We start from the raw sequence: 10000 nt of genomic DNA, 5'->3' as shown, positions 1-10000 counted from the left end.
AAAGAATATTAATAGGTTGTATTGAGTGCCTAAAAGAATGGATCTGAAGCCTGGGGCACTTTTTATATACAGCGTTTGGTGAGATGGATTCAGAGAAGTGAACGGGGCAAGCAATAATGGGTCATCGTGGCTCAGCGGTACAGTCTTTACTTCGTACCCGAAAGGTACCGAGTTCGATCATTCACCGCTAGGATGTGTGGCCTTGAGCAAGTCATATCGCCCTAGCTCTTTTGCGGCTCTGCACTGCGGCTGAGTTATTCCAGTCTTCCCTGGAATAGACCTTAGAGAAAAATTACCCCTATGGGATGAATACAGGGAATTTCATTAATAATAAAAACACGACGTAAGTAGAGAAGGGCCAGATGACAACATAGACTAAAAACTTGTTTGCAGTGATGGGAATTGAATTATATGGTGGGATGGATAATGAAAAAAGTATCACATTTATGGGAGGCAAAAAAGAACAACGAATGAATCAAGAGTACCAGGTGATTTGTGGCAAAATTAAATCTTTTGACCCAAGTATAACCATGCCATCATGGCGCCAGCAATAAACTCATATTATGTAGAAAGTTTTGTGGTTAACCAATTCCCAATATAATAGTGGATGCATTCTTGGTGTTAAGAATTTTAAAAATATTTTTATTTTACGTTCTCAACACTTATTTACTCACAGTGTAGATGACATTAGAAGAAAAATAAGTTGAATCTTCCTCATTTTTATTTTTTAATTGAAGACGGGGTGGAGAGAAATATATAAATAATTCCTAAACAAATGGATGCCTGGCGTTTTGCACCATTTTTTTAGAGCAGGCTTTATTGTGGTTCAATGATACGAAAAAGAATCATGAATATTTTCAGACACAGTCATCCCTGAGATATAAATACAATCCATTTTACTTGTAAAAAGTAAGTGCAGTGTTATTTTGATCCCTCGTGATCTGGACTTAAATGCTTTACTCTCTAAAAGCAGTTCTTTTTACATTTTCGCCAGAAAACATATTAATTCAGAATATCTGTCGTTTAAGCTGATTTTTAACATGACAAAATTGTAGAAAACTCTCAAATCCGAGACTTTTTTTTAATCTAGAGTTCCAGCCTTTTTGAAGATGTTGGCACCATCTTCATCGATCGATTTTTGAGGTAAAAGATTTCTGGCTAAAATTCTGTAGTTTGGTTGTTTTTTTTTTTTTTTTTTTTTTTTTTTTTTTTTTTTTTTTTTTTTTTTTTTTTTTTTTTTTTTTTTTTTTTTTTTTTTTTTTTTTTTTTTTTTTTTTTGTGATTGGTCAATACGACAATTAATTCCTATCATTATTATAAACCACGGCAGGGCATATTATCCAAAACCACAAAGAGTTGACCTCATTCATCGCATCATCCATCGATTTGTTTCTACTGAGTACCAATGCTGTCGTTTCGCCAATGCTGTCATGGTTAAGAGTGTCGTGATAGGGTTCGTCCCTTCAATAGGGGGAGACTCCGGGACGCTGTCACTGACTAAATGGGGCTGTGATTTATCGCCTGTTGACACGCCCGCCGTCCAGCAGAACCGGAAGTTATTTATCGAGCCAACGTTCCGGGAAACGACGTAAAGTCTGTATCGGTTCTATTTTGACATCTGAGAGTGTATAATGAGACAACGATTAAAAACTTTTGGTTGACCCTCACGCAAAGTGTTTAACTGTTACTTGATAGAGCTTTGATAATTGAATATGTATAATATACATAAATACATATGTCTTGTTTACCCCTCACTAGATTGTTGACCACAAAACAGAACTATCCATCTCGCCCTGCTTTGGGATAACCACAGAAATTCTAATAACAAATCTTTCGGGCTCATCCGTCTCAATTCGGTCTCCAAGCTCCTCCACAAAAAAATGCAAGCGTTTCTAAATAGAGTCAGTTTACAAGGATAAAATAATGTATCATCAGTCACCAAAAAAAAATAGAAAATATAAATCCATCTGACTTGTCTTTCTACCAACAAAAGACTCTAAGCAAGTGAAACCAACTTTTCCATTCTAGAACAAAGATACGAATCCACATGAAAATTATAAAAGATATAGATTCTGATGTATGTGAATAAAAAGGGTAAACGGGAGTGCACTTTTGTTTCTGTCTGACTGCTGAATGATTCTTTAAAAAGATCGACAAAAACACTTTACTTTTTTGTTTATGAAGACCGTAAACTCAATCGTGGAAACTGTCACGAAAGATCGGCAATTTGAAATCGTTTCTCCTGATATCGTTCGTGCTGGACATATTTCGTATTGCGACTTGGTCAATGTCTCGCAAATTAAAACAATATTGAACGAAGTTGACGTCATCCGGCTGTTTGTTATTGTTTTTTAGCCAGTCATTTTTATGAGCAGTTCTCATTAAATTATATTAATCAGACTATAATCGGTCAAGGTACACAGTTTTATGTGTTGGTACGTTATATCCGACTGGCGGAATCTTGTGAGTAAATCACCTATGCGTACAGCATCAATTGAGATCGTTCTAATTTTCAATGACATCTTCAGTCTCAATACGCTTCAATAGTCGTAACGTCACGTCCCTCGTAATGACGCATGCTAACAGTAACTGGCTCTAAACTATCGGAACAATGGCGGACGCCCTTATGAAATATTACTCCGACGTGGGAAAATAAAATTTATAAATCTGATCATGTTTTGACTTTTACACATTCTGATCACAAGACATATGAAAAGTTCTAGCCAGCACGAAGAATAAAAATTACAGATTTTTTTTTGTTTAGAACCACGATGGCCGCTGTTGCTGGGCGACGTGACATCAGACTATTGAATCCAATTTCCACTAACAACATTGTGTGAGTAGGTTACACAAAAATCAAACAATGTGTGACCCAGCGTCTCTAAACGATATTTTATGCCCGGATGAATTGGACATCTCAAAGTTGATTTAGAGTTGAAGGGACAAATAAAACATAGCAACTTTGAGTTGGTTGCAATGAAGGAAATTAATTATCTTAAACCCATACCACATAGTGAGACAAAGAGTAAAATGTGTGTTAAATAAATAGCCGTATTTCACATTTGAAATATCCATACGCTGACATTTTTGAAAATTTGCAATTTGATAAAAATATTTTTTAAAACGAGGTTCCCAAAATTTTATTTTTTGAAATTCCAAATTTGTTTGGAAGAAAAACCTTCGACTTGGACGGATGTGTTCATCAACGGACAATAAATTACAACGTTGCATTCTCTCTTTATTTTTTTTCTCCTTAATGTTATTAAATAAAACCGAATTCATGAAAAAAATGTTATCATTATGAAGATTTTGAGATTACAATGAATCATAAATGAATATGCGTCAGGCTTGATTGGTGTGAGATTATTATAGCGAAGGTACAGATCAGTAATTGGACATTAGTGTATCTATATGTTTAAATAAATAAAGGCAATTAATGTGGTCCTATTACACGTATTGTTTATATATATATATATATATATATATATATATATATATATTAAGCAATATCACAAAAGGTAGTGAGACCGACGTTTATCTAGATTTAAACCCAAAATCTTAACAATGATAACCGGAGTCGGAGATCCCAACTCCAAATGTCAAGGACGAAAAAAAAACAAACACATGAACAAGAACTCTTGACAAACGAAGTCAAAAATGTGAACTGTCAACGTCATCGCAAAGAAACTCAGGTTGCTGCACAGACTACTAGCCTGTGTTAAGGGTTGCTGTGAAAGGGTCAACTCAATAGAAAAAAATAAACTTCTTCTGATCATCCCAATCTCATTTCATATTGGGGGTGGGGGGTGGGGGGATTATTATTTTCTCCAACGAGACATTTAATAAATAAGTAGAGAAATAGAAAAATATAGACAAATGGAGAGGGGCAGAGAGTGATAGAGATAGATAGATAGATAGATAGATAGATAGATAGATAGATAGATAGATAGATAGATAGATAGAGAGAGAGAGAGAGAGAGAGAGAGAGAGAGAGAGAAGAGTGAGAGAAAAAGCAATAATATATTAATACAAAGCCATCGATAGAGAAAAGCAAAGTGTAACAAAAGAGAAAGGAATACAGATGGAAGGATATATATATATATATATATATATATATATATATATATATATATATATATATATATATACTAGTAATAAGGAAAGAGAAAGATTAAGGGATCAATGGATAGAAAGATGGAGAAAGAAAGAGATAAGAGAGATACACACAGATAATAATGTGTCAATGCGTAAAGAACATTACAACACAAAATAAATGTTATGACACAGTCCATTATACGACCGTCCAGTCCAATCCCGTCTGCCATGACAGCATCAGGGAAGAACCTCCCTCTCAACACGCAAGCCCTACAGTTACATTTGCATGACGGCTGGCAGTCCCAGGCTCTATTTTCACCCCAGGGATTCAACCCGACGCCATAATCTAATCACCAATTTAACTCGTCCAAAACGGAGGGATCCCCAAGCATATACTCTGGAGATTTCAATGGTAGTTAGGGTCTCAAACTTGTGAGGGAGAAAAAGTCGATTTCCGTTAACCAGCAGTTTGAACTCGGAGAATTTTACTCTTTTTTTTCTTTATGTCTGAGGGGTCGCGTGTTAAACCCAAAATGTTGGCGCTCCGCATCCCTTAGCTAATATATGGAGGGAAATATGTGCGTGTTCTCTGCGAACAATTTGTTAAAGGAAGTCAGTTTCTGACACAACTTGGGGAGTAGGACATCGACCCAGTTATAATAAATTAACTCTATAGATTAATATCATTAAACGATCCTTTAGTTGCTAGATGGTGACGGAACTTGGAATTTGGAAAACCCCTAATATAGCTCAGTGTACCATCTGCGGTGTATCAGTACCTCGTTACGTCCTATCCCAGAATCGAGTGATATAAGAGTTGTCAGTGACAGGATAGGTGACAAGTATTTATATACCCCCCCCCCCCCCCCCTTCCCAACTCTCAATGAGTGAGACAGTTGACATTTATTTCTCCAATTGTCTCAAGTGTTAATGAGTACCTAGAAACGATTTCAAGGCCCGACTGACATGGACCCGCGCCCAATGAGGACGCCGCTGAAATACAACCAGCGCCAGTGGTTTCGCGGTGTTTAAGTATTGACCTCATGACCTCAAAGAGTCGCAAGGGGGAGTTCAGATAGTTATTAAGTTTTAAACCACATTTTTTTTTTTTTTTGAGTGATGGATGGTATCGATTATAGAGTATCCCTCTCGTGGCCAGACGGAAGTACCGGAACAGTCGGGTAACGGTCTTGGGTCCAACTCCTCATTGCCATAAACGTTTGTATTATCTAAAGATAGTATGCGGTTGGCCAACATTACCATCCGGATATATAACGGACCAACACACAAAACTCTGTGTAACCTTAAACGTTTATAGTCTGGTTAATACAGCTTAGTGAGAATACTCATACATACGGGTGGCAAAAAAACAATAACAAAGACCCGAGTGACGTCAACTTCATTCTACCTATTGTCTTCTAGCACTTTGCTACTCACTTCACGTCTTATTATCATCTACAAAAATGCCGGCTCCACTAACAAGTCGAGGCGATTTTTAAAATGCTAAAAATCGAAGTTACAGATATTTTTGTTTGTTTTTGTTTTGTGTTTTTTTTTTTTAATATTTGTTTCTTTTTTCTGGGTTTTTTAAAAATTTGGTTTGTTTGATTTTTATGAGACTGGTAAAGTGTCTGTGCTTTATTTCTTTAGTGTGGCTATGTGGTCTAGAAGTACGACATTCACCTTCGGATCGGAAAGCCCTGGAATTGAGGCGCATAGTTGAGTCCTTGGAAAAGGCTCTTTGCTCACATTTTCTCACCTTACTCAGATATATAATGAGTACCTGGAAGTTAACAGCTTTGTCTCTGACATGTCTCCCCCTATATGTTACGTGTTGCTGTTGCCTAGGGACCCCTTGTAAAGCGTTTTGAGTACGTTTAGTAGATATTATTGCGCTATTTAAAATCTCAAGTCGTTATTGAGGAGTGCGAATAATTTGTTGTGTTTACTAGCATTAGAGACTCGAACCAGGGGCCTAGAGGACACAAGGCTAGTGTTTTACCACGAGACCACAAAGTCACACTAATTATAGCCACCGAATTAAAGCACCAGAAGTGTACAGTTTAATTTACATTGGTTAATCAACAAGGTTTACAGAGTCATGTTGGCGAACCTACCTAAATACACCCACCTATAAACTGTCGTATTCTGGAAAACCCATATTTAAAAATTTGGCCAGAAAACTCGTCCTTCAAATATCGATCGATTTAAATGACCCTCGTCTTAAGCAAAAACTTTCAAACATGGGACTTCGCGATGTCCCAGGTTTGAAAGTTTTTGCTTAAGACGAGGGTCATCTAAATCGATCGATATTTGAAGGACGAGCTTTCTGGACAAATTTCTAAATATGGGTTTTTCAAGAGTACGGCAGTATACCCTTTCTTCCTTTTTTATTTCCTAGTCCCAGTAGTTTAATCAATGAGTCAATACAAGTCCTTTACAGTGACCGCCTTTTGTGTATTTACTAGCATTAGGTCATTAATAAAGAAAATACCAATGAGTACAAAAACGATATCCTGTGAGTATTTTGGCGGCGGAATGAAAGGGTCATATTATTATTATCGTCTCATAACTTTGACGGCTTATTGGTGAAACTACGAATGCCAGAACAAACTCTGAGCACGCACGATTTCAGTAGCATTGCAGTATTCACGTGTACTCTGACAACAACAACAAAACAGGTATTTAAAATTTTGGCCAGAAAATTTACCTTGAAATATCGATCGATTAAAATGATTCTCATCTTGCCAAAAACTTTCAAACCTGAGACTTAAAGACAGTTTTCTTGCATGTCCCATTTTTGAGAGTTGTTGCCAGGATGAGTTATTTTAATCGACCGAAAGATGAAAAACAAGTTTTATGGCCAAAATTCTAAATACGTGTTGTTGTTTTTTCGGAGTACGACAGTTTTATTTGGTAAAAAAAAACAATTCTTATTTGTAACCTGTTGCCTGAAAGCGGTATTTTGCCAGTATGAATAAGTTTTTGATTATGACAAACATTAATCACATTTGTATCTTAAAAGTAATCCAATTCTTTGTCGATCAATTGGTTCTGTACCAGCTATTTTGTTTTAAATTAAGATTATTCCAAATGTTAACTTTGCAATAAACAAAAGAACTACCAAATTTTGTCTAAATTTAGTTTTAAACCTAGAGATATAAATTCTAAATTATCACCTCCTACTTTTATTATATTAACGTTAAATTCACTTTCGGCAAGTATTTCACCTCTACATTGTCACGAAGTGCTGCTGTAGGAGAACAAATACCTGATAAAATCTGTATGAAACAGTGCCAGATAAAGCAGAAAGAGAAATAGAAGGGGGGGGGGGGGGGCATAAAGTAATAGCCTGCCTCGACTGTGGATCGGACCTCAGGCCTCCTGATTACAGGTAATCTATTTTGCAGTTTCAGGTTTAAGAAATTTCGACAAGCTTTGGGTGATTTTGATTCATTTATAGTTGAGACTACAAAAGATATCTGGCAAAAGTGAAAAACGATGTTTTGTCTGTGTGTCCCGCTCAGAGCTACTCCAAATATTGTTGTTTGTTTGTTTATTTGTTGTTGTTTTTTACTGTTATGTGACGTTGAAATTATATTAAAATAGTTAATATTATGAGTATTCGGTGTTAACAATCGTATACTTATTCATAGAATTAAGAAATAATTTATTTTTACATAATCTGAAGCATATATCCGAAAAGTGTCCACTTAGCTGTGCTCAAAACTTTGAATTGAATTCTACCTCGTAAACCTGAAAATCCGCCAATAAAGCACTGATATACTTTTATATCTCTGGTCAAAACAAACAAGCCAGGGGACGGACAACGACAAGATTACCTCTAAACTCTCGATAACATTTTTAAAAAATTATATTATAAGATATCGTCGCCTAGACATTCCAGGAAGGAAAATAGATAATTTATCAAACAAGATGTCTCATGTCAACAAGAATCAGCCTTGTTGTCCGAGTGAGCAAATTGGGGGTTAATCTTGCCCACGGAAAAAAAAAAAACGAACGTGCCTGAAGCGGGGCTCGAGTCCGGGACATTCCGGGTCACAGTGCAATACCTAAACCACTCGGCAATTCGCCCCACTCTCGATAACAATTTGAAAAAATATGCAATGGCGAAATTAGATTGACATCACTGGCAGAGCGATTACCCATCAGAGAACAGACACAAGACGGACAATTGGAGAATCCTCACCACAAGAGGAAGAAGAGCGGCCAAAGCTGCAAAATCGGATAACATCGAAAGCGAAAGATTTTGAGTCAAGTTATATCAATCCGAAGTTGGAATCTTATTTCTTATAACTTGTGTTGCCACACATCTGTTATGAAACGTCATCTTCATTTTGATGTTTATAATCATGTATCATTTTGATGTTTATAATCATGTATCATTTTGATGTTTATAATCATGTGTCATTTGATTGTTATATATTATTATGTTATTAATGTAGCCTATTTTTGTCTATCTATCGATGCATTATATTTTTAATTTCAAACATTGCACACCAAATGACAAATTTGCCAATTTTTTGACAAAAAAGATTATAGAATAATTAATATTTTCTCAAAAGTAAAATTTACTATTTAATGCCATCTTGCGGACAGTGATTCTTTTTGCTTAAATTTCATAAGATTTAAATGTCATAATCACAACTTCTTCTTCTTCTTCTTCTTCTTCTTCTTCTTCTTCTTCTTCTTCTTCTTCTTCTTCTTCTTCTTCTTCTTCTCCTTCTCCTTCTCCTTCTCCTTCTCCTTCTCCTTCTTCTTCTTCTTCTTCTTCTTCTTCTTCTTCTTCTTCTTCAATATCATCATCATCATCATCATCATCATCATCATCATCATCATCATCATCATCATCATCCTATTCTACTTCTTCTCAGAAAATTTCAAAATCGGACATTACGGATGTCCGAGGTTGAGAGTTTTTGGCAAGATGAGGGTCATTTCAGTCGATTGTTATTTGTACAAACATGTTTTTTCAGAGTGCGACAGTCTTGTAGAAATTATATCCATTTAGTCCTCAATGAAACACACAAAAACAACCTAAATTTCAAACGTGTTCAACGGCGCTCAACAAGACATAGTTGACATGAAAACTTTAAGAAAACTCATTGTTACAATTTTAAGAAAACTAGATTTATAGAAGAGAATAATTCTATGTATTTATTTTAAACAATAATTTTTTATTTCTAATCATTTTAAATATAAACCCTTTTTTAGTTTCTGTTTCATCCCAATTTTGACGCTATGAGTTCAGGTAAAATACTCACAACACACCAGTCGGATATAACGTACCAACCCACAAAACTATGTGAAACCTTGATTGAACGTTTATAGATAGTATGCGCTTGGCTAAGAAGCTCATAACATTGCCATCCGGAAGTATAATGGACCAACACACAAAACTGTGTGTATTCTGAACGTTTATAGTCAGGTTAATACAGTTCAGTGAGCATTACTCATAAACGCGGATGGCAAAAAACAATAACAAAGACCTGTGTGACGTCATCTTCGAACTATCTATGGTCTGATTGATATAATTTAGTGAGAACTAAAAGTTAAAATTTATGGCTGTATGAAAACAATAACAAAAAGCTGAGTGACGTCAGTTTCGTTCCCTCTATTGAATGAATGCATTTGCGATCAATTCAGTCCCTTGATTCGTGGACGAATTATACAGCCTTATCCATACGGGAATAGAATAATTTCAGTGTTGTGGTTTGTTGTTTTTATAAATCGTGTGATTTGTGAATATTGTTCACACATCGAAACCATTGATGCTATGCGCTTAGCTAAAATAAAAACTCATAACATCCGCCAGTCGGATATAGATAGTATGCGCTTGGCTAAGAAGTTCACAACATTGCCATCCGGAAGTATATCGGACCCA

General features: G+C 35.8%; 1 protein-coding gene across 2 annotated transcripts in view; it reads right to left on the bottom strand.

Annotated features, from left to right (window-relative positions):
- LOC144965724 (homeobox protein orthopedia-like) overlaps nucleotides 1–10000 on the bottom strand; it is a 28008-nt gene that overhangs the window by 1631 nt on the left and 16377 nt on the right. The window lies entirely within an intron of this gene.

The sequence above is a fragment of the Berghia stephanieae genome, chromosome 2, assembly GCF_034508935.2.
Source record: "Berghia stephanieae isolate SIO BIC M18660-M18661 chromosome 2, UCSD_Bste_1.3, whole genome shotgun sequence".
In the NCBI taxonomy this organism is placed as follows: domain Eukaryota; kingdom Metazoa; phylum Mollusca; class Gastropoda; order Nudibranchia; family Aeolidiidae; genus Berghia; species Berghia stephanieae.
Note: the sequence above shows the minus strand (reverse complement) of the source record. Positions and strands in the feature narration are given on the sequence as shown.